This window comes from Poromitra crassiceps, assembly GCF_964638095.1.
Source record: "Poromitra crassiceps genome assembly, chromosome: 16".
Taxonomy (NCBI): domain Eukaryota; kingdom Metazoa; phylum Chordata; class Actinopteri; order Beryciformes; family Melamphaidae; genus Poromitra; species Poromitra crassiceps.
Window position 1 is genome coordinate 13098884 of NC_139645.1, and position 21948 is coordinate 13120831.

General features: G+C 43.0%; 2 long non-coding RNA genes across 2 annotated transcripts; both read right to left on the minus strand.

Annotated features, from left to right (window-relative positions):
- Positions 1-5165: 5165 nt before the first annotated feature.
- Positions 5166-6516, minus strand: LOC310791408. Its single transcript, XR_014553440.1, has 3 exons — positions 6375-6516; positions 5584-5656; positions 5166-5456 (listed from the first exon to the last, which is right to left on the minus strand). It is a non-coding gene; the product is annotated as an uncharacterized lncRNA (long non-coding RNA).
- Positions 6517-11103: 4587 nt separating this feature from the next.
- LOC310791649 lies at positions 11104-16101 on the minus strand. The gene is made up of 5 exons (XR_014553442.1): positions 16044-16101; positions 15849-15917; positions 14267-14425; positions 12013-12085; positions 11104-11907 (listed from the first exon to the last, which is right to left on the minus strand). It is a non-coding gene; the product is annotated as an uncharacterized lncRNA (long non-coding RNA).
- Positions 16102-21948: the final 5847 nt, after the last annotated feature.

Below are 21948 nucleotides of genomic sequence, written 5' to 3' on the forward strand. Positions count from 1 at the left end.
AGAACGGTAAAGAAGATATTGATGTGTGTAGTTCTTCATAGATCTAGTCTCTTCATTTTGATCTCAAAGTGCGCCAGTTTGATCCATTTTTACTTGAAACTGTACAAAATTTTCTTCCGGGGGGGCATGCCCCCGGACCCCCCTAGGGGTTCAGTGGTCCATGACCTTTGGGTGGGCTGAGCCCACCCAAAGCTCTGATGCTAAAACCGCCCCTGTTGTGAGGCTTTGTTTGAATGAGGTGAAGGCGGGGTTTTGTAGTCCTTTGTAATGCATTGCTGTGACCAAGCAAGCAGCCAGTCGAAAACATGTATGTTCACAGTTTGATGAAATCCACTGCTTTTAAGCGAGCCAATTCAACATGCAGTGCAGTGTTACTCATATATGACCCAATTCCACTAGTAATGCATGAATTCAATATTTATATACCTCGAGTGTCGGACATCAGCCCTCCTGGCTAGCATGCGCTTTAGCTGCTGTGCTTCTTAGCTTGGAGCTCTTTGAGATAACAAACACGGACAATGCAGAAGCAACAAGGTAAGTGACTAAATAAAATGGTTAACAAGTTACAAACATATGAACAAAATGCACAACCAGTTTAGTTTCAACTCTTTTACCGTAGCCTACCTTCTATGATGCAAAATATAGCCCTGGCGCCCTGGCTGCAACCGTGCCTGTTAACAGTTCTGCTGCGAGTCTGTGAGAGAATGAGGAAATATCCCACAATCCACCAGGAGAAGTCTCTCAAACTAATTGCGGGAGAAGCCACAAGGCGGCGCTGTAGCGCTACATCATCTGCCATTATAATCCATGTAACAGTAAACAAATGAAAACTACTGCATATTAAGGCAATATGAAACTAATTTAGCAGTCATTTACAATGATTACTTGCTGTTTAAGATTTCTGCCTATCAAAGCTCACTTTCCAGCCTGTACAGTTACTGTCATCTGTTCCAGCCTGCTCAGTACTACTGCGTCCCGCCCTGCATGTAATTTACACACACACGCACGCACGCACGCACGCACACACACACGCACGCACGCACGCACGCACGCACACACACACGCACACACGCACGCACACACACACACACACACACACACACACACACACACACACACACACACACACCTCGGCCTTCACTGTGCTGAACCTTATTTCCAGGAATAGCTGAGGCCAATCCAAATAATTCCTAGAAAGACTGCAGGAGGCCTGGAGCTACATAACTACATAACTAAGCTTCCTGCTTCCTTACACACTGTACTGTACATGTCACATGACTTAACATGGCTCTGCCTTACACTCTGTACTGTACATGTCACATGACTTAACATGGCTCTGCCTTACACTCTGTACTGTACATGTCACATGACTTAACATGGCTCTGCCTTACACTCTGTACTGTACATGTCACATGACTTAACATGGCTCTGCCTTATACTCTGTACTGTACATGTCACATGACTTAACATGGCTCTGCCTTACACTCTGTACTGTACATGTCACATGACTTAACATGGCTCTGCCTTACACTCTGTACTGTACATGTCACATGACTTAACATGGCTCTGCCTTACACTCTGTACTGTACATGTCACATGACTTAACATGGCTCTGCCTTACACTCTGTACTGTACATGTCACATGACTTAACATGGCTCTGCCTTACACTCTGTACTGTACATGTCACATGACTCCACATGGCTCTGCCTTACACTCTGTACTGTAGCTACATGTCACATGACTCTGAGTATGGTGTACAGGCTGCTGCCATAGGTCGATTAAAATACAAATAACTTCTATGTTCACACACATTGTTTAAAACCAGGAAAAAACACTTATATACTACACGATATAACGATATCCAAAATCTAAGATGATACTGGATCTAGTCTCCAGTGTTGGGCAAGTTACTTTCAAAATGTAATATACTACATATTACTAGTTACTTTCATTTGAAAGTAATAAGTTACTTTACAATATTACTTTCTGTGTAGAGTAACTCGTTACTTATTTCACTACTTTTGCATTACTTTTACCAAAACAGCAGCAGCAGAATGACATGACCCAGAACCATCCCGAAAAATAATGCTAACCGCCTTGAAGTCAGTGTAAACAATCCAAAATTCTAAATGTTATTCTTTTCCTTTGTTATTGTCATCTATAGTGGTTATTTGCATAAAAACACACAGTTTGATTAGGAAATGATTGTATCTTTTTTAAATATGTGCTTTGATTTAATAAAAATGTAACTCAATTGGTAACTTGAGTTACTTGACAAAGTAACTGGTATAATATTACTGAAATCCTATAAGTAATAAGTTATATTACTGAGTTACTGCTAAAAGTAATATATTACATGTAATATGTTACTTTTGTAATGAGTTACCCCCAACACTGCTAGTCTCATATCACAATATCAATATAAAATTGATATATTAAGAGCTGCCACATTCAATCATACTTCATGTCTTCATTTATGTCTGAGTTTATTAGTACTGCTTGTTAGTCGGCGGAGGACCGGGGCCAGGAGTCAAACCACAGTGCCCTGGACCTCTTTGCTCAACCTGCTCAGAGCACAAAAGAAGAGGAGGTGCAAGATGGGTGTGGCTGACTAGAGCTCGCAGTTGGAGCCCTTCTACAGGCGAAGATTAATCTTTGCAGCCCCACTCAGGCGAGGCGTACAGGCTGGGGGGGGCGAAACGCTGGTGACCCTGAGATACCTGCTGAGGATGTAGAAGGGTTTCCAATGGTGTGAGTGCTCTGGCCACTCTCACCAAGGAATACCGCCGTGGGGGCGGCATGTCGTGGCTCCTGCGGTTTCTGCTTGTGGCGAGGCATCTTTGATGTGAAGTGAACGTCGGGGGTGCTTTGCTGCGGGCGGGGTCCGCGGGGGCTGCGGTGTGTTGTCCTCGCGGTGGTCCTGCGGTTTCTGTTTGTAGCGGAGCATCTTTTGATGTTTACTTCACCTTGGGATTCAACTCAAACGAGCATGATTTGATGACTGGTTAGGGTTAGGCATGAGGAGTGATGATTGGTTAGGTTAATATCAGGGTAAGAAAAAGTCCACAATGGAAATAAGCCTTTTGATTGGTTGATTGATTCTTCATTGACTGACTTTATTCATGGATATAGAGGCAATAACAGATCCAAGGGATAGCCCAAGTGCTCATTAACACACATTTAAACTAATATGTGAGCAAAATTTGAGCAAAATAAGCCTTTTGTGTGCATAGAAAGTCTTAGATCTTTTATTTTAACTCATGAGCAAAAACAAGAGTGTTGACAAAGACAAACATAAGCATTAGGACAACAGTTACCACAGACAAGACATAATACTAGCAAAGACAAGTTGCAGGACAACAGCAGCCACACATACAGTTATAAGCAGAGACAATTCCTATCACAAAAATGAGATGTCAAACTAAACACAACCTATACTAATGTCACCCTTCATTTTTAAATACCCTGAACAAAAAATAAATCCAAATTGTGTGTGATGAAGTAATGTGCTATAATTGATTGGCATCAAACTGATTTCCAATGACTTTGGGGGTCATGCTCAACACCTCTGTGTGGTACCTCAATAAAACAGTGTTGTGTTATTCTTCCCTCAATGTGTCACCTTTGACAGGCCTTGAATGTTGACCTCGTCATCAGCTGCACAGAGGAACACACACCAAGAAGGTGTCTGCTGCCAGCCAGCAGATGAAGAACATTCCCAAATCTATGATGACGGCACCTTTATTCTGGACAGAATGCTGCAGTTTGTTGTTCTTGTCATTTTTACTGTCACAGGTGCCAACATGCTTTGAATGAGATAATTAGCCTACAGCAGAGGTTTTCAAAGTGGGAGGCGGCCTCCCCAAGCAGTTTCAGGGAAGGCTCAGTGAACAAAAACATTACATTGGTTATTACCAGGAGATATCATAGAATAGCCTAAATGTGTGTGATTTGGTTAAAGAGATCAATTTGCTTCAATGATCCAGTAGTTTGGGGTAATTTGACAGTTTTTCCCACTTTCCCGGAGTCATTAACAAGGTTACTGTCATTCTGCAATGTACTGTAGGCTATAGGCTAATCATTGGGAGTCCGTAGTCGTAAGCAATACTCAATAAACAACGCAGATCATCACTATCATCCTCAAAGATTGTAAGATACATTCCATAATATATGATCAGTAGGATATGTGCTACACATCTAACAGTAAGGCTAATAAGACAATAAAGCTCACACAGGTAGTTAAACAAACTTGTGCTACTGCTACACCTGCAGCAGTCCCATTGCAGGTAACTGCCACACGGTGGTACAAAACATTTACTCCACCCAAAAGGATAGCCTCACTTTGACCCTGCAAACTCGACAACCAAATCACAATAGTTTAATTGTTAAACTTGATCATCAATTAAAACGCTAGATGAAGACATTAATATTCAAATGTGCTGCCACAGATTATTAATGTCATGGGTAATGCTTGTCGTGACTTTAAGTACCTTTAGTAAATGCCAGGCTATAAGGAATACACTGAAGAGATGGTTTTTACATTCACTGTGCCTTTAATATGCACTCAAGAAAAAAATATCTATTTACTTTGTAATGACATTTTTACATTGACGTTTACATTCTAGCAAAGTCAAGATGTATGGCTGAGAAACAAACATAATTATGCAGTCAGACTCTGTCACTGAACTCAATGATGTTTGGTTGGACAGAGAGAAGTTTGTTCCGCCTGCAGACAGTGGAGGCGCTCTTCAGTAAGTTAGATGCAGCGGTGTCTCTTCAGATTAGATGAATGGGTGAACATTTTCTTACAGCGGTCACACCAGTAGCCCGTTCCAGTGTGAATGCGTTTGTGTGTTGTTAGGTTACTTGGGTCAGTGAAACTTCTCTCACATTGGTCACAGTGGTAGGGCTTCTCTCCAGTGTGAATGCGTTGATGTCTTTTTAGGTGACCAAAGTGACTGAAACTGCTCCCACATTGGTCACAGTGGTAGGGCTTCTCTCCAGTGTGAATGCGTTTGTGTGTTGTTAGGTGACCTAACTGACTGAAACTGCTCCCACATTGGTCACAGTGGTAGGGCTTCTCTCCAGTGTGAATGCGTTGATGTGTTTTTAGGGCACTAAAGTGACTGAAACTGCTCCCACGTTGGTCACAGTGGTAGGGCTTATCTCCAGTGTGAATGCGTTGATGTATTTTTAGGCTACCTAACCGACTGAATCTGCTCCCACATTGGTCACAGTGGTAGGGCTTCTCTCCAGTGTGAATGCGTTGATGTCTTTTTAGGGCACCTAACTGACTGAAACTGCTCCCACATTGGTCACAGTTGTAGGGCTTCTCTCCAGTGTGAATGCGTTGATGTCTTTTTAGGTCACCTGAGTGAATGAAACTGCTCCCACATTGGTCACAGTGGTAGGACTTCTCTCCAGTGTGAATGCGTTTGGGTCTCTTGGTGTCTCTCTGTTTCCATAAAGGAAGACATAAAGAAAGAATTAGGACAGGGGGACACAGTGTGTGTGTGTGTGTGTGTGTGTGTGTGTGTGTGTGTGTTGCAACATCAGTGATACAACAGTGATATTGTTCTCACCTCTTCTGGAGAATTCATTTGGACAATGCTCCTCCCCTCCTACACCAGATGTCTGTCCCCCCACCAAGGAGCTCTGTAGATATACAGCAGGGTTAAATTAAGTATACAATTTAATTACAAATTGGGATCTCAAACTCTTTGGGGAATTGTTCAAAATCGAATGGTATGTAGCTTAAAATCTATTGAGATAAGCATACATAGTTTTGAAGGTATACAATTATTAGCAATCTAAAGGTTGAAGGTTTGTGAGTTCTTAAATAGCAGAGGATAATTTAAATGAATACAGACAAATGTAATGGATGTACTCTTGTATATTGTGGCAATAAAAGTGATTCTGATCAATGAAAGACAAAAAGCAGAATATGAATTAGATTTATTGTATTAATTTAAGGATATCAAACAGAATTAATCAAAACAACTCAAGTGGTGTGTGTGACGTGTGTGTGTGTGTGTGTGTGTGTGTGTGTGTGTGTGTGTGTGAGAACAAAGGGTCATAAACCAAAAGGCTCCGACAGCGACGGCCTTGGTTTTCTCAAATTATTGAGCCGCGTCACTAAGTTGGACATGAGAGAATTTGGGATTGTGTCTAATAACGGAGATCAAGAGAGAGATGCCTTATAAACTTGTATCATTAGGCTACTCAATAAACAAAGGAGATCATCATCACTATCGTCCTCTATGATTATAGAAGATAATTCCATATGATCAGTATACAGACTATACTAGCCTGGGGTAGCACTATACATCTAACAAAAATGCTAATTTAATTCTGCCAGATGATTCAGCCTTACTTGGAGTCTTTGCGTTTCCAAAGTTGTCCTTGCTTGTGCACAGTTTGTAGACTGGATCGGATCACAAATAAATCTTGATCAGAGGCCTCGTCCTCCTGGTCTACTGTCCTGGAATGTCTGTAGAAAACGTCTGTTTGGTGATCACAGCTGGGTGGTGGTCTGAAAGAGGCAGAGAACAACTGTAAACAACTGTTTATATAGCGCTGGTGACCTCACACCTTTGAACTCACCGACGCCCCGCCCATTGTAGTACAGATGGTTCAGGTGGGGGTTGTGAGGCTTTGTTTGAATGAGGTGAAGGCGGGGTTTTGTAGTCCTTTGTAATGCATTGCTGTGACCAAGCAAGCAGCCAGTCGAAAACATGTATGTTCACAGTTTGATGAAATCCACTGCTTTTAAGCGAGCCAATTCAACATGCAGTCCAGTGTTACTCATATATGACCCAATTCCACTAGTAATGCATGAATTCAATATTTATATACCTCGAGTGTCGGACATCAGCCCTCCTGGCTAGCATGCGCTTTAGCTGCTGTGCTTCTTAGCTTGGAGCTCTTTGAGATAACAAACACGGACAATGCAGAAGCAACAAGGTAAGTGACTAAATAAAATGGTTAACAAGTTACAAACATATGAACAAAATGCACAACCAGTTTAGTTTCAACTCTGTTACCGTAACCTACCTTCTATGATGCAAAATATAGTCCTGGCGCCCTGGCTGCAACCGTGCCTGTGTTCTTCTGCTGCGAGTCTGTGAGAGAATGAGGAAATATCCCACAATGCACCAGGAGAAGTCTCTCAAACTAATTGCGGGAGAAGCCACAAGGCGGCGCTGTAGCGCTACATCATCTGCCATTATAATCCATGTAACAGTAAACAAATGAAAACTACTGCATATTAAGGCAATATGAAACTAATTTAGCAGTCATTTACAATGATTACTTGCTGTTTAAGATTTCTGCCTATCAAAGCTCACTTTCCAGCCTGTACAGTTACTGTCATCTGTTCCAGCCTGCTCAGTACTACTGCGTCCCGCCCTGCATGTCATTTACACACGCACGCACGCACACACACACACACACACACACACACACACACACACACACACACACACACACACACACACACACACACACACACACACACACACACACACACACACACACACACACACACACACACACACACACACACACACACACACACACACACACACACCTCGGCCTTCACTGTGCTGAACCTTATTTCCAGGAATAGCTGAGGCCAATCCAAATAATTCCTAGAAAGACTGCAGGAGGCCTGGAGCTACATAACTACATAACTAAGCTTCCTGCTTCCTTACACACTGTAGCCTACTGTACATGTCACATGACAACATGGCTCTGCCTTACACTCTGTACTGTACATGTCACATGACTTAACATGGCTAATCACCGTGACGTCATCATGTAAACAAATTTACTTCCGGGTATCACTTGGGGAAGGCGGCAGGTTTAAATGTGCATGTTGTCAAATAAATGCTGTCAAACCCTCTCGTTGTTTTCGGCCGACTACTTTCAATTTAAATGGTTAAACGGTTGGTAAACATGCTTGTCCGACGTATCTAGCCTTTCTTCTGTGTTTGTTTTATGTAGTGTTAGCTAGCTAATAACGTTTGTTTGTCTGTCAAACTCGTTGTTTTTTTGCAGACTCGTTAACGTTACAAACAGAGCTACTGACGCCACGTTAATTTAATTTAGCTTCAAGTCTACTCTGGTCTGGTCCAACAGGTAAATTAGCTAGTCTGTTCTCCACTAACGTTAGTGAAAGTGTTGTTATGAATGATATTAAACAACAACACAACACGGACGAACCATTTTTGTCTTCTTTGTCTGTTTTTGTCTTCAACACGTCAGTTTGTGCCGTCCACCGCCATTATAATGTGTGGACCTCAGGGGTACCCGGAAGTAAATGTAAACATCCCCGCTGATTTGGTCTATACTCTGTACTGTACATGTCACATGACTTAACATGGCTCTGCCTTACACTCTGTACTGTACATGTCACATGACTTAACATGGCTCTGCCTTACACTCTGTACTGTACATGTCACATGACTTAACATGGCTCTGCCTTACACTCTGTACTGTACATGTCACATGACTTAACATGGCTCTGCCTTACACTCTGTACTGTACATGTCACATGACTTAACATGGCTCTGCCTTACACTCTGTACTGTACATGTCACATGACTTAACATGGCTCTGCCTTACACTCTGTACTGTACATGTCACATGACTTAACATGGCTCTGCCTTACACTCTGTACTGCACATGTCACATGACTCCACATGGCTCTGCCTTACACTCTGTACTGTAGCTACATGTCACATGACTCCACATGGCTCTGCCTTACACTCTGTACTGTAGCTACATGTCACATGACTCTGAGTATGGTGTACAGGCTGCTGCCATAGGTCGATTAAAATACAAATAACTTCTATGTTCACACACATTGTTTAAAACCAGGAAAAAACACTTATGCCATATCACGATATAACGATATCCAAAATCTAAGATGATACTGGATCTAGTCTCATATCACAATATCAATATAAAATTGATATATTAAGAGCTGCCACATTCAATCATACTTTATGTCTGAGTTTATTAGTACTGCTTGTTAGTCGGCGGAGGACCGGGGCCAGGAGTCAAACCACAGTGCCCTGGACCTCTTTGCTCAACCTGCTCAGAGCACAAAAGAAGAGGAGGTGCAAGATGGGTGTGGCTGACTAGAGCTCGCAGTTGGAGCCCTTCTACAGGCGAAGATTAATCTTCGCAGCCCCACTCAGGCGAGGCGTACAGGCTGGGGGGCGAAACGCTGGTGACCCTGAGATACCTGCTGAGGATGTAGAAGGGTTTCCAACGGTGTGAGTGCTCTGGCCACACTCTCACCAAGGAATACCGCCGTGGGGGCGGCATGTCGTGGCTCCTGCGGTTTCTGCTTGTGGCAAGGCATCTTTGATGTGAAGTGAACGTCGGGGGTGCTTTGCTGCGGGCGGGGTCCGTGGGGGCTGCGGTGTGTTGTCCTTGCGGTGGTCCTGCGGTTTCTGTTTGTAGCGGAGCATCTTTTGATGTTTACTTCACCTTGGGATTCAACTCAAACGAGCATGATTTGATGACTGGTTAGGTTTAGGCATGAGGAGTGATGATTGGTTAGGTTAATATCAGGGTAAGAAAAAGTCCACAATGGAAATAAGCCTTTTGATTGGTTGATTGATTCTTCATTGACTGACTTTATTCATGGATATAGAGGCAATAACAGATCCAAGGGATAGCCCAAGTGCTCATTAACACACATTTAAACTAATATGTGAGCAAAATTTGAGCAAAATAAGCCTTTTGTGTGCATAGAAAGTCTTAGATCTTTTATTTTAACTCATGAGCAAAAACAAGAGTGTTGACAAAGACAAACATAAGCATTAGGACAACAGTTACCACAGACAAGACATAATACTAGCAAAGACAAGTTGCAGGACAACAGCAGTCACACATAGTTATAAGCAGAGACAATTCCTAACACAAAAATGAGATGTAAAACCTAAACACAACCTATACTAATGTCACCCTTCATTTTGAAATACCCGAACAAAAAATAAATCCAAATTGTGTGTGATGAAGTAATGTGCTATAATTGATTGGCATCAAACGGATTTCCAATGACTCTGGGGGTCATGCTCAACACCTCTGTGTGGTACCTCAATAAAACAGTGTTGTGTTACTCTTCCCTCAATGTCACCTTTGACAGGCCTTGAATGTTGACCTCGTCATCAGCTGCACAGAGGAACACACACCAAGAAGGTGTCTGCTGCCAGCCAGCAGATGAAGAACATTCCCAAATCTATGATGACGGCACCTTTATTCTGGACAGAATGCTGCAGTTTGTTGTTCTTGTCATTTTTACTGTCACAGGTGCCAACATGCTTTGAATGAGAGAATTAGCCTACAGCAGAGGTTTTCAAAGTGGGAGGCGGGCCTCCCCAAGCAGTTTCAGGGAAGGCTCAGTGAACAAAAACATTACATTGGTTATTACCAGGAGATATCATAGAATCGCCTAAATGTGTGTGATTTGGTTAAAGAGATCAATTTGCTTCAATGATCCAGTAGTTTGGGGTAATTTGACAGTTTTTCCCCCTTTCCCGGAGTCATTAACAAGGTTACTGTCATTCTGCAATGTACTGTAGGCTATAGGCTAATCATTGGGAGTCCGTAGTCGTAATCAATACTCAATAAACAACGCAGATCATCACTATCATCCTCAATGATTGTAGAAGATACATTCCATAATATATGATCAGTAGGATATGTGCTACACATCTAACAGTAAGGCTAATAAGGCAATAAAGCTCACACAGGTAGCTAACCAAACTTGTGCTACTGCTACACCTGCAACAGTCCCATTGCAGGTAACTGCCACGTGGTGGTACAAAACATTTACTCCACCCAAAAGGATAGCCTCACTTTGACCCTGCAAACTCGACAACCAAATCACAATAAAGTGTAATTGTTAAACTTGATCATCAATTAAAACGCTAGATGAAGACATTAATATTCAAATGTGCTGCCACAGATTATTCATGTCATGGGTAATGCTTGTCGTGACTTTAAGTACCTTTAGTAAATGCCAGGCTATAAGGAATACACTGAAGAGATGGGGTTTACATTCACTGTGCCTTTAATATGCACTCGAGCAAAAAAAATATCCATTTACTTTGCAATGACATTTTTACATTGACGTTTACATTCTAGCAATGGCAAGATGTATGGCTGAGAAACAAACATAATTATGCAGTCAGACTCTGTCACTGAACTCAATGACGTTTGGTTGGACAGAGAGAAGTTTGTTCCGCCTGCAGACAGTGGAGGTGCTCTTCAGTAAGTTAGATGCAGCGGTGTCTCTTCAGATTAGATGAATGGGTGAACATTTTCTTACAGCGGTCACACCAGTAGCCCGTTCCAGTGTGAATGCGTTTGTGTGTTGTTAGGGAACTTGGATCACTGAAACTGCTCCCACATTGGTCACAGTTGTAGGGCTTCTCTCCAGTGTGAATGCGTTGATGTGTTCTTAGGTGACCTAACTGACTGAAACTGCTCCCACATTGGTCACAGTGGTAGGGCTTCTCTCCAGTGTGAATGCGTTTATGTGTTGTTAGGGAACTTGGATCACTGAAACTGCTCCCACATTGGTCACAGTTGTAGGGCTTCTCTCCAGTGTGAATGCGTTGATGGGTTTTCAGGTTACCTAACGCACTGAAACTGCTCCCACATTGGTCACAGTGGTAGGGCTTCTCTCCAGTGTGAATGTGTTGATGTGTTTTTAGGGCACCTAACCGACTGAAACTGCTCCCACACTGGTCACAGTTGTAGGGCTTCTCTCCAGTGTGAATGCGTTGATGTCTTTTTAGGTCACGTAACCGACTGAAACTGCTCCCACATTGGTCACAGTGGTAGGGCTTCTCTCCAGTGTGAATGCGTTTGGGTCTCTTGGTGTCTCTCTGTTTCCATAAAGGAAGACATAAAGAAAGAATTAGGACAGGGGGACACAGTGTGTGTGTGTGTGTGTTGCAACATCAGTGATACAACAGTGATATTGTTCTCACCTCTTCTGGAGAATTCATTTGGACAATGCTCCTCCCCTCCTACACCAGATGTCTGTCCCCCCACCAAGGAGCTCTGTAGATATACAGCAGGGTTGAATTAAGTATACAATTTAATTACAAATTGGGGTCTCAAACTCTTTGGGGAATTGTTCAAAATCGAATGGTATGTAGCTTAAAATCTATTGAGATAAGCATACATAGTTTTGAAGGTTTACAAATATTAGCAATCTAAAGGTTGAAGATTTGTGAGTTCTTAAATAGCAGAGGATCATTTCAATGAATGCAGACAAATGTAATGTATGTAATCTTGCATATTGTGGCAATGAAAGTGATTCTCATCAATGAAAGACACCAAGCAGAATATGAATGAGATGTATTGTATTAATTTAATGATATCAAACAGAATGAATCAAAACAACTCAAGTGGTGTGTGTGTGTGTGTGTGTGTGTGTGTGTGTGTGTGTTAGTGTTGTCACGGTACTCGGTACTTCGGTACTTGGACGGTACTACATTGCTACGGTACTGAACGGTACCTGTTTTTCATGGTACCGAGGGTACCGAATTTACTATTTAGTTTGCCACCATGGCTTGGCTTCATGGACCCAGCCGCCAGCTAACGTTAGCCTGTCTGCCTGATCAACATACATACATACTGCGCATACAGCCCCGCGCACTTCCGGGACTACGGTGTCCCCGAACGTCCACACGTAATCGCGAACAGTCATTCACAGCTTGTTTACACGAGCAGTGCGCAGCGCACAGGCAGCGAAGATAATGGCTAACAGCTACAGCAGGAGGAGCGGCTGCTCCTGTCTTATTCCAACAACTCAACTTGTTGAGAAGAAGAATGCAAAGAGTCGCATTTGGAAATATCAGTCCCCAAAGTCCCATCTGCAAAAAGTGTGAAAGGGAGTTCCAAACCAAACATCCAATCTCGCCAAGCAGCTGAAAGACAGGCACCCAGACCTGTTCAAATAATTCAAGGTGGGTTAATTCTTTCAAACGGTGTAAAATAACACGTTTAACAACATATCAAACAGACCTTATCCTGTCACATTCGTTTTTGAGATAGCTGGCAATGCATTGTGTAACCAAAAAACGTTTGCGCTAACGTTAACGTAACGTGTTTTGTAATGGAATCATTATGGGACCCGGCTAATACCTGGTACAGCGTTAGCTAGCATAGTGTAACATGTGTGCAATGCAATGTTTGTAATGGAAACATTATGGGACACGGCTAATAGCCGAACTTAGCCATAGTTCAACATGGCATCAAAATAAATACAAGCTTCTTTCGGGTGAAACATGTCCGTGAATTAAAACTAGCTACATAAAATTGCTTGCACTCTACATGTGTGTATGTGCAGTTGTTTGTATCATCTCTTTATTTTAGTAAATCTCACTAACGTTACTTTCCATTTAACAGTATGCGAGAGATGAAGATGAAGAGGAAGGCACAAGTCGCGGAGCCCAAAAGACCACCCAGCAGACAATTCCTGATGTTTTTGAAAAGCAGAGGAAATATGACAAGAACTCACATGAAGCAAGAAAGTGTGATAGGGCATTGGCAGAATTCCTATGCATCAATCAAATACCAATATACACCAGCAATTCTGTGAAATAAATTAAATTATAATATTTAATATAATAATAAAATTAAATACTTGAGGGCTACATGCCACTGGTGTTGCACTGTCTGTACTCACTGCCATACAGTTGAATGTAAGAAGAAGTAAGCAGAAGCACATTGTTTTGTTTTAAAGTTGAAGGCTACATGCCATTGGTTCATTGGAAATGGTTGCATACTTTAATAAAGGAGAATATGTTCAAGAAATATCAGTCTTTTTTTTACCGTGGTACCGAAATTGGTACCGAGTACCGTGGAAATTCACTAGTACCGGTACCGACTACTGAATTATTGGTACCGTGACAACACTAGTGTGTGTGTGTGAGAACAAAGGGTCATAAACCAAAAGGCTCCGACAGCGACAGCCTTGGTTTTCTCAAATTATTGAGCTGAGTCACTAAGTTGGACATGAGAGAATTTGGGATCGCGTCTAATAACAGAGATCAAGAGAGAGAGGGGGGAGAGAGAGATGCCTTATAAACTTGTATCATTAGGCTACTCAATAAACAAAGGAGATCATCATCACTATCATCCTCAGATTATAGAAGATAATTCCATATGATCAGTATTCACACTATACATCTAACAATAAGGCTAATTTAAGTCTGCCAGATGATTCAGCCTTACTTGGAGTCTTTGCGTTTCCAAAGTTGTCCCTGCTTGTGTGCAGTTTGTAGACTGGATCGGATCACAAATAAATCTTGATCAGAGGCCTAGTCCTCCTGGTCTACTGTCCTGGAATGTCTGTAGAAACCGTCTCTTTGGTGATCACAGCTGGGCGGAGGTCTAAAGAGACAGAGAACAGTAGTAGTAGTAATCTTGGTACCTTGTAGGGACAGCTCAGGACTGACAGTCCTCTTCAGTCCCTCTATTCCTCGGAGTGGATAGAAGGGCGGAGGGGATCAGGGAGGCAGGCTGTTACACTCAGCATCATCACCTTACTCACCAGCGTGTGTGTGTGTGTGTGTGTGTGTGTGTGTGTGTGTGTGTGTGTGTGTGTGTGTGTGTGTGTGTGTGTGCGTGTGCGTGTATGCATTTTTTTTTCTATAGGGGAGAAATTAAGAGTTAGAACACCAAAACAAACAATATAGCCTGTAACCTTATAAACATATTACAATACATTTCAGGATGACAGGAGACAGAGAACAACTGTAAACAGCTGTTTATATAGCGCTGGTGACCTCACACCTTTGAACTCACCGACGCCCCGCCCATTGTAGTACAGATGGTTCAGGTGGGGGTTTTGAGGCTTTGTTTGAATGAGGTGAAGGCGGGGTTTTGTAGTCCTTTGTAATGCATTGCTGTGACCAAGCAAGCAGCCAGTCTAAAACATGTATGTTCACAGTTTGGGTTGCCAACAGTCCCGTATAGACCCTTCTCACGGGGGCCATTTTGTGTCGAGAAGCCAGGGTAAACACAGGTGCAAGCAAAACACTAATGAGGGTTTCCAACTTCCATGATTGGGATTTGGAAACCCTCATTAGTGTTTTGCTTGCACCTGTGTTTACCCTGGCTTCTCGACACAAAATGGCCCCCGTGAGAAGAGTCTATTAGCCGGGACATCCCGTATTTGGGTCAAAAGAGACGTGTCCCGTACGGGACGCCACTTGTCCCGTTTTTAAGGGAAGAGGCACATATATTGCGACCTGTCTGTCTGCTTGCCTGTATGTTTGTGTGCTGTATGAGATAACATGAAGGGCGCTAGGACCCTGGGGGTGCCGTCGTGCCGTCGTGCCGCAGCCGCTCAGTTGATGACAGGGGGCAGGCACAGCTGCACAGAGCGGGGCTGTGTGTGTGTGTGTGTGTGTGTGTGTGTGTGTGTGTGTGTGTGTGTGTGTGTGTGTGTGTGTGTGTGTGTGTGTGTGTGTGTGTGTGTGTGTGTGTGTGTGTGTGTGTGTGTGTGTGTGTGTGTGTGTGTGTGCGCGTGTGAGACTCTCAGGTGGGCGCGGCTATATTATCTGACAGCGTGTGGTGTGCCACAATCACTCATGTGGAACATAACACATTTTTTAGAGTTGAATGTAAAAAAAAAATTATCATAGCCCCCGCCCCCGTTGGTCCGACCGTCCCGTATTGCTGGGATGGAATGTTGGCAGCCCTAGTTTGATGAAATCCACTGCTTTTAAGCGAGCCAATTCAACATACAGTGCAGTGTTACTCATATATGACCCAATTCCACTAGTAATGCATGAATTCAATATTTACATACCTCGAGTGTCGGACATCAGCCCTCCTGGCTAGCATGCGCTTTAGCTGCTGTGCTTCTTGGCTTGGAGCTCTATGAGATAACAAACACGGACAATGCAGAAGCAACAAGGTAAGTGACTAAATACAATGGTTTACAGGTTACAAACATGAACAAAATGCACGCCAGTTTAGTTTCAACTCTTTTACCGTAGCCTACCTTCTATGATGCAAAATATAGTCCTGGCGCCCTGGCTGCAACCGTGCCTGTGTTCTGCTGCGAGTCTGTGAGAGAATGAGGAAATATCCCACAATGCACCAGGAGAAGTCTCTCAAACTAATTGCAGGAGAAGGCGGCGCTGTAGCGCTACATCATCTGCCATGATAATCCATGTAACAGTAAACAAATTAAAACTACTGCATACTAAGGCAATATGAAAATAATTTAGCAGTCATTTAAAATGATTACTTGCCGTTTAAGATTTCTGCCTATCAAAGCTCACTTTCCAGCCTGTACAGTTACTGTCATCTGTTCCAGCCTGCTCAGTAGGCTACTACTGCCTCCCCCCCTGCATGTAATTTACACACACACACACACACACACACACACACACACACACACACACACACACACACACACACACACACACACACACACACACACACACACACACACACACACACACACACACACACACACACACACACACCTCGGCCTTCACTGTGCTGAACCTTATTTCCAGGAATAGCTGAGGCCAATCCAAATAATTCCTAGAAAGACTGCAGGAGGCCTGGAGCTACATAACTACATAACTAAGCTTCCTGCTTCCTTACACACTGTACTGTAGCCTACATGTCACATGACTTAACATGGCTCTGCCTTACACTCTGTACTGTACATGTCACATCATGACTTAACGTGGCTCTGCATTACACTCTGTACTGTACATGTCACATGACTTAACATGGATCTGCCTTACACTCTGTACTGTACATGTCACATGACTCCACATGGCTCTGCCTTACACTCTGTACTGTACATGTCACATGACTTAACATGGCTCTGCCTTACACTCTGTACTGTACATGTCACATGACTCCACATGGCTCTGCCTTACACACTGTACTGTACATGTCACATGACTTAACATGGCTCTGCCTTACACTCTGTACTGTACATGTCACATGACTTAACATGGCTCTGCCTTACACACTGTACTGTACATGTCACATGACTTAACATGGCTCTGCCTTACACTCTGTACTGTACATGTCACATGACTTAACATGGCTCTGCCTTACACACTCTACTGTACATGTCACATGACTCCACATGGCTCTGCATTACACTCTGTACTGTACATGTCACATGACTTAACATGGCTCTGCCTTACACTCTGTACTGTACATGTCACATGACTTAACATGGCTCTGCCTTACACACTCTACTGTACATGTCACATGACTCCACATGGCTCTGCCTTACACTCTGTACTGTACATGTCACATGACTTAACATGGATCTGCCTTACACTCTGTACTGTAGCTACATGTCACATGACTCCACATGGCTCTGAATAGGTGTACAGGCTGCTGCCATAGGTCGATTAAAATACAAATAATTTGTATGTTCACACACACACACACACAGCATTGTTTCTGGTAATAAAAAAACACACATCAAGGAAGAGTGTATGGTATTGGACCAACAGTAACAACCTATTGCTCTTACATGATTGACTTATCATTTTCTATTTTGACTCTTCTACTAAAGCAAAAGTAGGCTATGAATATCTGGGAAACTTGTTGGGGGCGGGGGGGGGAGGGCAGCCTCTCTCTGTCTCCAGTTTCCTCACATGGGTATAAATGGTAGCATTACATAAGGATGTAATACATTTTATGTAATCACTTAAGCTTTGACCCAAGTCAAGATTTCAGACCCCACAGCTCTATGTGAGCAGCAGAGCCAGCGATATTGTAATCCGCCTCTTTGGTTTTATAAGCTCATATTCATGACTTTTTGTAAATGTGTGTTTTTTTCTGCAGTCAGTCCTCAGAGCAAAACATTTATATACACGAAGCAAATGTAACTTTAAATAATTTTAAAGTAATATTATATTTAATAAGTAATTTTAAATATACCATAATTTATATACTTAGCTAGTTTAGCTATACTGCATTCTTAAAAATTATTTTGTCAATAAAAGGCCTCTCATTATTCTATAAAATTGATATTAGAAACTACGTAGCAACTACTGTATATGAAACACAAACTGAACGCTGAACTTGTGAAATCTGTCCAACTTTTTGACCTTTTTTAAATTGAGGATGCGAAAGCCATGCAGCTCATATCTTACAATTTATGAGTATTGTATAACCTGTATTTATTTCTGTATAAAAATAGATAGTATTTTCAGTGAGCCCTAGTGCGATATTGCTCTTTTCCACTTGATGGCGATATTGTCATAACATATCCAACTCATACAGTACATAGTACATACCTGAGGCAGCCATAACTGGGTGGCCAAACAGTGGAATCAAAATGATGCTTCCTGGTGTGGAATAAATGAAATCCTGCAGGGATCGGATTCACAAAACACTTGATAGAGCTGAAGAAATGTATTACGAGCAATTGCCAAATATTTCCTTCAGATTAAGTGTAATCTCTTGTTTCTTTATAAACTTCTCAAACAGGCCCGACCTGGCAACCGCACAATGTAAACAAACATACTGCAAAAGGGGGTTTTCCCCCTTCCAAGCGGCAACACAGTGTTTCCATCTGAACAATTTGGAACAAGTTTATTTAAATAAGTCACTTTAAGTGCAGGACAAGGTTCATTGGATACTGCATTTTGGCTTGAGGCAGAGTAAGTGTAAATTACTCATTTGTTTCTTTTCATGAGGCAAACGTAAGTTTAAGTGTTAATACTTTAATCTCCTACTATCAATGTGTTTAAATGAACGCATTTGGAAGGATATCCTTTCATTGCAAAAATGTTAAGATCGCACTTGACAAGATTTTTCTTTTCCTAAGGAAAGTTTATGAATCCGGCCCCAGGTCACTGTGAGTGACAATCCATCATGATTTTGAGTCATGGCCATCATGCCTCCATGATACAGATGTTTCTTCATAACAGCTGCATGAATTTTTGCAGGAAAAAAGAAACCCCTATTGGTAAGAAGATATAATTATGTTTTTCTGCTGACTGACCTCGTTTCCATCTGTGTCCAGTCCTTTACTCTCGAGTGTCTTCCAGGATGACATTTCCACTGTTAGCAAAGCAAGAACGGTCAAACCGGGTTAAATTAAAGACTAGATATGACCGCCTCGCGGTTGTATGCCCCCGCCAACAAGTCAGGTGCAGTCTACATCCATGTCTGTCCAGACTCGAGTCTCGTACAACAAGCACAAATACCAGCCTTATGGTACTTTCGGCAAAGTTTGGGTGTACCTCAACAACAAGGCTAATTGTTTTCAACATGGAAAATGGTCTTACCCCTAACCCTACCATCCCACCACCCACATACCACCCACCTGACTCTCTATGACCGTCCTATCCCTAGCTATGGCCCATTTTCCCTAGCCCCGCCCCTTACTGACCACGCCCCTCCCACCACCCACATCCCCCTAGCCACTCCTCCAACCCACCCCTCGAATCTCGATTCTCTATGACCTTCCTATCCCTAGCTAGGGCCCCTTTTCCCCAGCTCCGCCCCGATCCTTGACCCCCCTACTCTGTCCCACACCCCCCTATAGCCACTCCCTCTACCCACACCTCCAACTCTTTTTTTTTTAATAATGTTTTTATTGGAGTAGTCAGATAATATACAGGTAACATCATAACATTTGTCTCATTTTCTCCCACCCTTGACCCCCCACCCCCTCCCACTCCCACCCATCATGTTTGATATTGGATATTTTCACAATCTTTGGGTTTCCAAAAATAAACTGACAAACAAAACCACCACAACAAAAACAAACTAATATGAAAGTGTAGTTAGCAGGTTCTCTCAGTCACACGTCAAATAGTAAAGGTAGGTATACTAGAGAGAGAGATATCGATAACCAACAACAAAAACAACAATAACGACCATTAAAAAAAAAAAAAAAAAAAAAAATTACAGGATTGCAAAAAACATCAAGGTTCTGATTCTCCGCTTCCATCATGAGACCAAGCTCTGTTGCTATATTTATAGAAATCCGAAATATACCTCCAACTCTGACTATGAACTTCCTATCCCTAGCTATAGCCCCTTTTCTCTAGCCCCGCCCCTTTACCTCACCACGCCCCCTCCCACCACCTACACCCACACCTAGCCACTCACCCTACCCACCCCTCGAATCCTGACTCTCTACGGCCTTCCTATCACTAGCTGTGGCCCCCTTTAGCTAGCCCCCCCCCCTCGCTGGACGGACGTGATGTAACAGTGACCTTGAACTTTGACCTTTGGCCACCAAAATCAAATCAGTTTCTGAGATATCGTTCCTGAGATATCGCGTTAACGAGCATTCCTGAGATATCGCGTTAACGAGCATGGGACGGGCGGTCGTGAGGTCACAGTGACCTTGAACTTTGACCTTAAATCTGACCACAAAAATCGAATCAGTTCATCCTTGACTCCAAGTGGATCTTTGAGCCAAATATGAAGAAATTCCCTGAAGGCGTTCCTGAGATATCGCGTTAACGAGCATGGAACGGGCGGTCGTGACGTCACAGTGACCTTGAACTTTGACCACCAGAATCTAATCAGGTCATTCTGAGTAGGCTACAAGTGGATGTTTGAGCCAAATTTGATGAAACTCCCTCAAGGCGCTCCTGAGATACCGCATTATTAACGAGCATGGGACGTAGTATGTGCGGGACGGACAACCCGAAAACATAGTGCCTCCGCCCACGGCTATCGCCGGTGGCGTAAAGAGCACCCTCTGTGGGTGACCTAAGGGAGCCAGATTTTTGAATTAGGTAATAGACCCTTTTCAGGGGGGCCATTTTGTGTCGAAAAGGTGCAAGCAAAACACTAATGAGGGTTTCCTAATTCCAATCGTGGAAGTTGTAAACCCTCATTAGTGTTTTGCTTGCACCTGTGTTTACCCTGCCTTTTCGACACAAAATGGCCCCGTGAGAAGGGTCTATTATGGCTGACTAAATGGGCAAAAATGGCTAATTATTGGCCAAAATGACTCAAAAAGCAGGTTCAGCACCTCGAAGAGCTGCAGAGTGGAGGAGCCCAGAGGGGCCCCAGAGCGGAGCAGCACACAGATGAGCTGAGTTGTAATCAGCCAGTGAAGTCGACCGGGGAAAGAGAGGAGAGGCTGCATGCCAACTCCGTGAGCGAGGCCTGACTAAAAGTGGCCAGTCACACAGGGACGTGTATCCCGCTAAATTAAACGAGTTAAATACATGTAGTTCAATTACGTTACATTATATTACGTCATTCGATTTCCACAAGGCTTGCGGTAAAATGATTTGTGATGCCGCAAAAACACAGAGACGTGGCAGGAGTGTTTTAACACTTCTAGTTTGAGAGATACATGGGTATTTAGGCTAAGTGAATACTATGGAAACATCAGCACAGCAGTGCTGTAAAAGCAGCTGGATCAAGTCTGTTTGTTGGCCTGTTTCATCTGCATCTGCTAAATGCATGTGGTCGTTGTGCGGAGCAGCAGCAGCAGCAGCAGCAGCACACGATAGACGGCCCAGCGTCAACAGCAGGGGTCTCCTGAGGACACGCTGCCTGGGCCTATGCCAGTGTTGTGAATTAAATTGCACGTTAGTGGGTCGCACTCTGTCACCCACATGGACAAACTATTTTAGTTGCGTTCGCCAACACAGAAACCTTTGGCACAATTTTCAGGTCAAGTGAGGGGAAATGTAAGTGAAATAGGCTAGTTTCTGTCCTCTGATCACTGTGTTGCTGTTGCCTCATATGACCTCTCTCAGGCTGTATAGATTATTGTGTTAAATAGCTTTACTATATATGCTTGTAATCAATCACATTTGGGTGTTTTATGTGTTGTTATGTGGCGTTCAAACAACAAATTATCTGCTGCCCCCTGGTCCTCGACATAAATGTAAAACCGACAAAATATTCCGGCTGTAGATTCGGACCATCGATTCGGACTG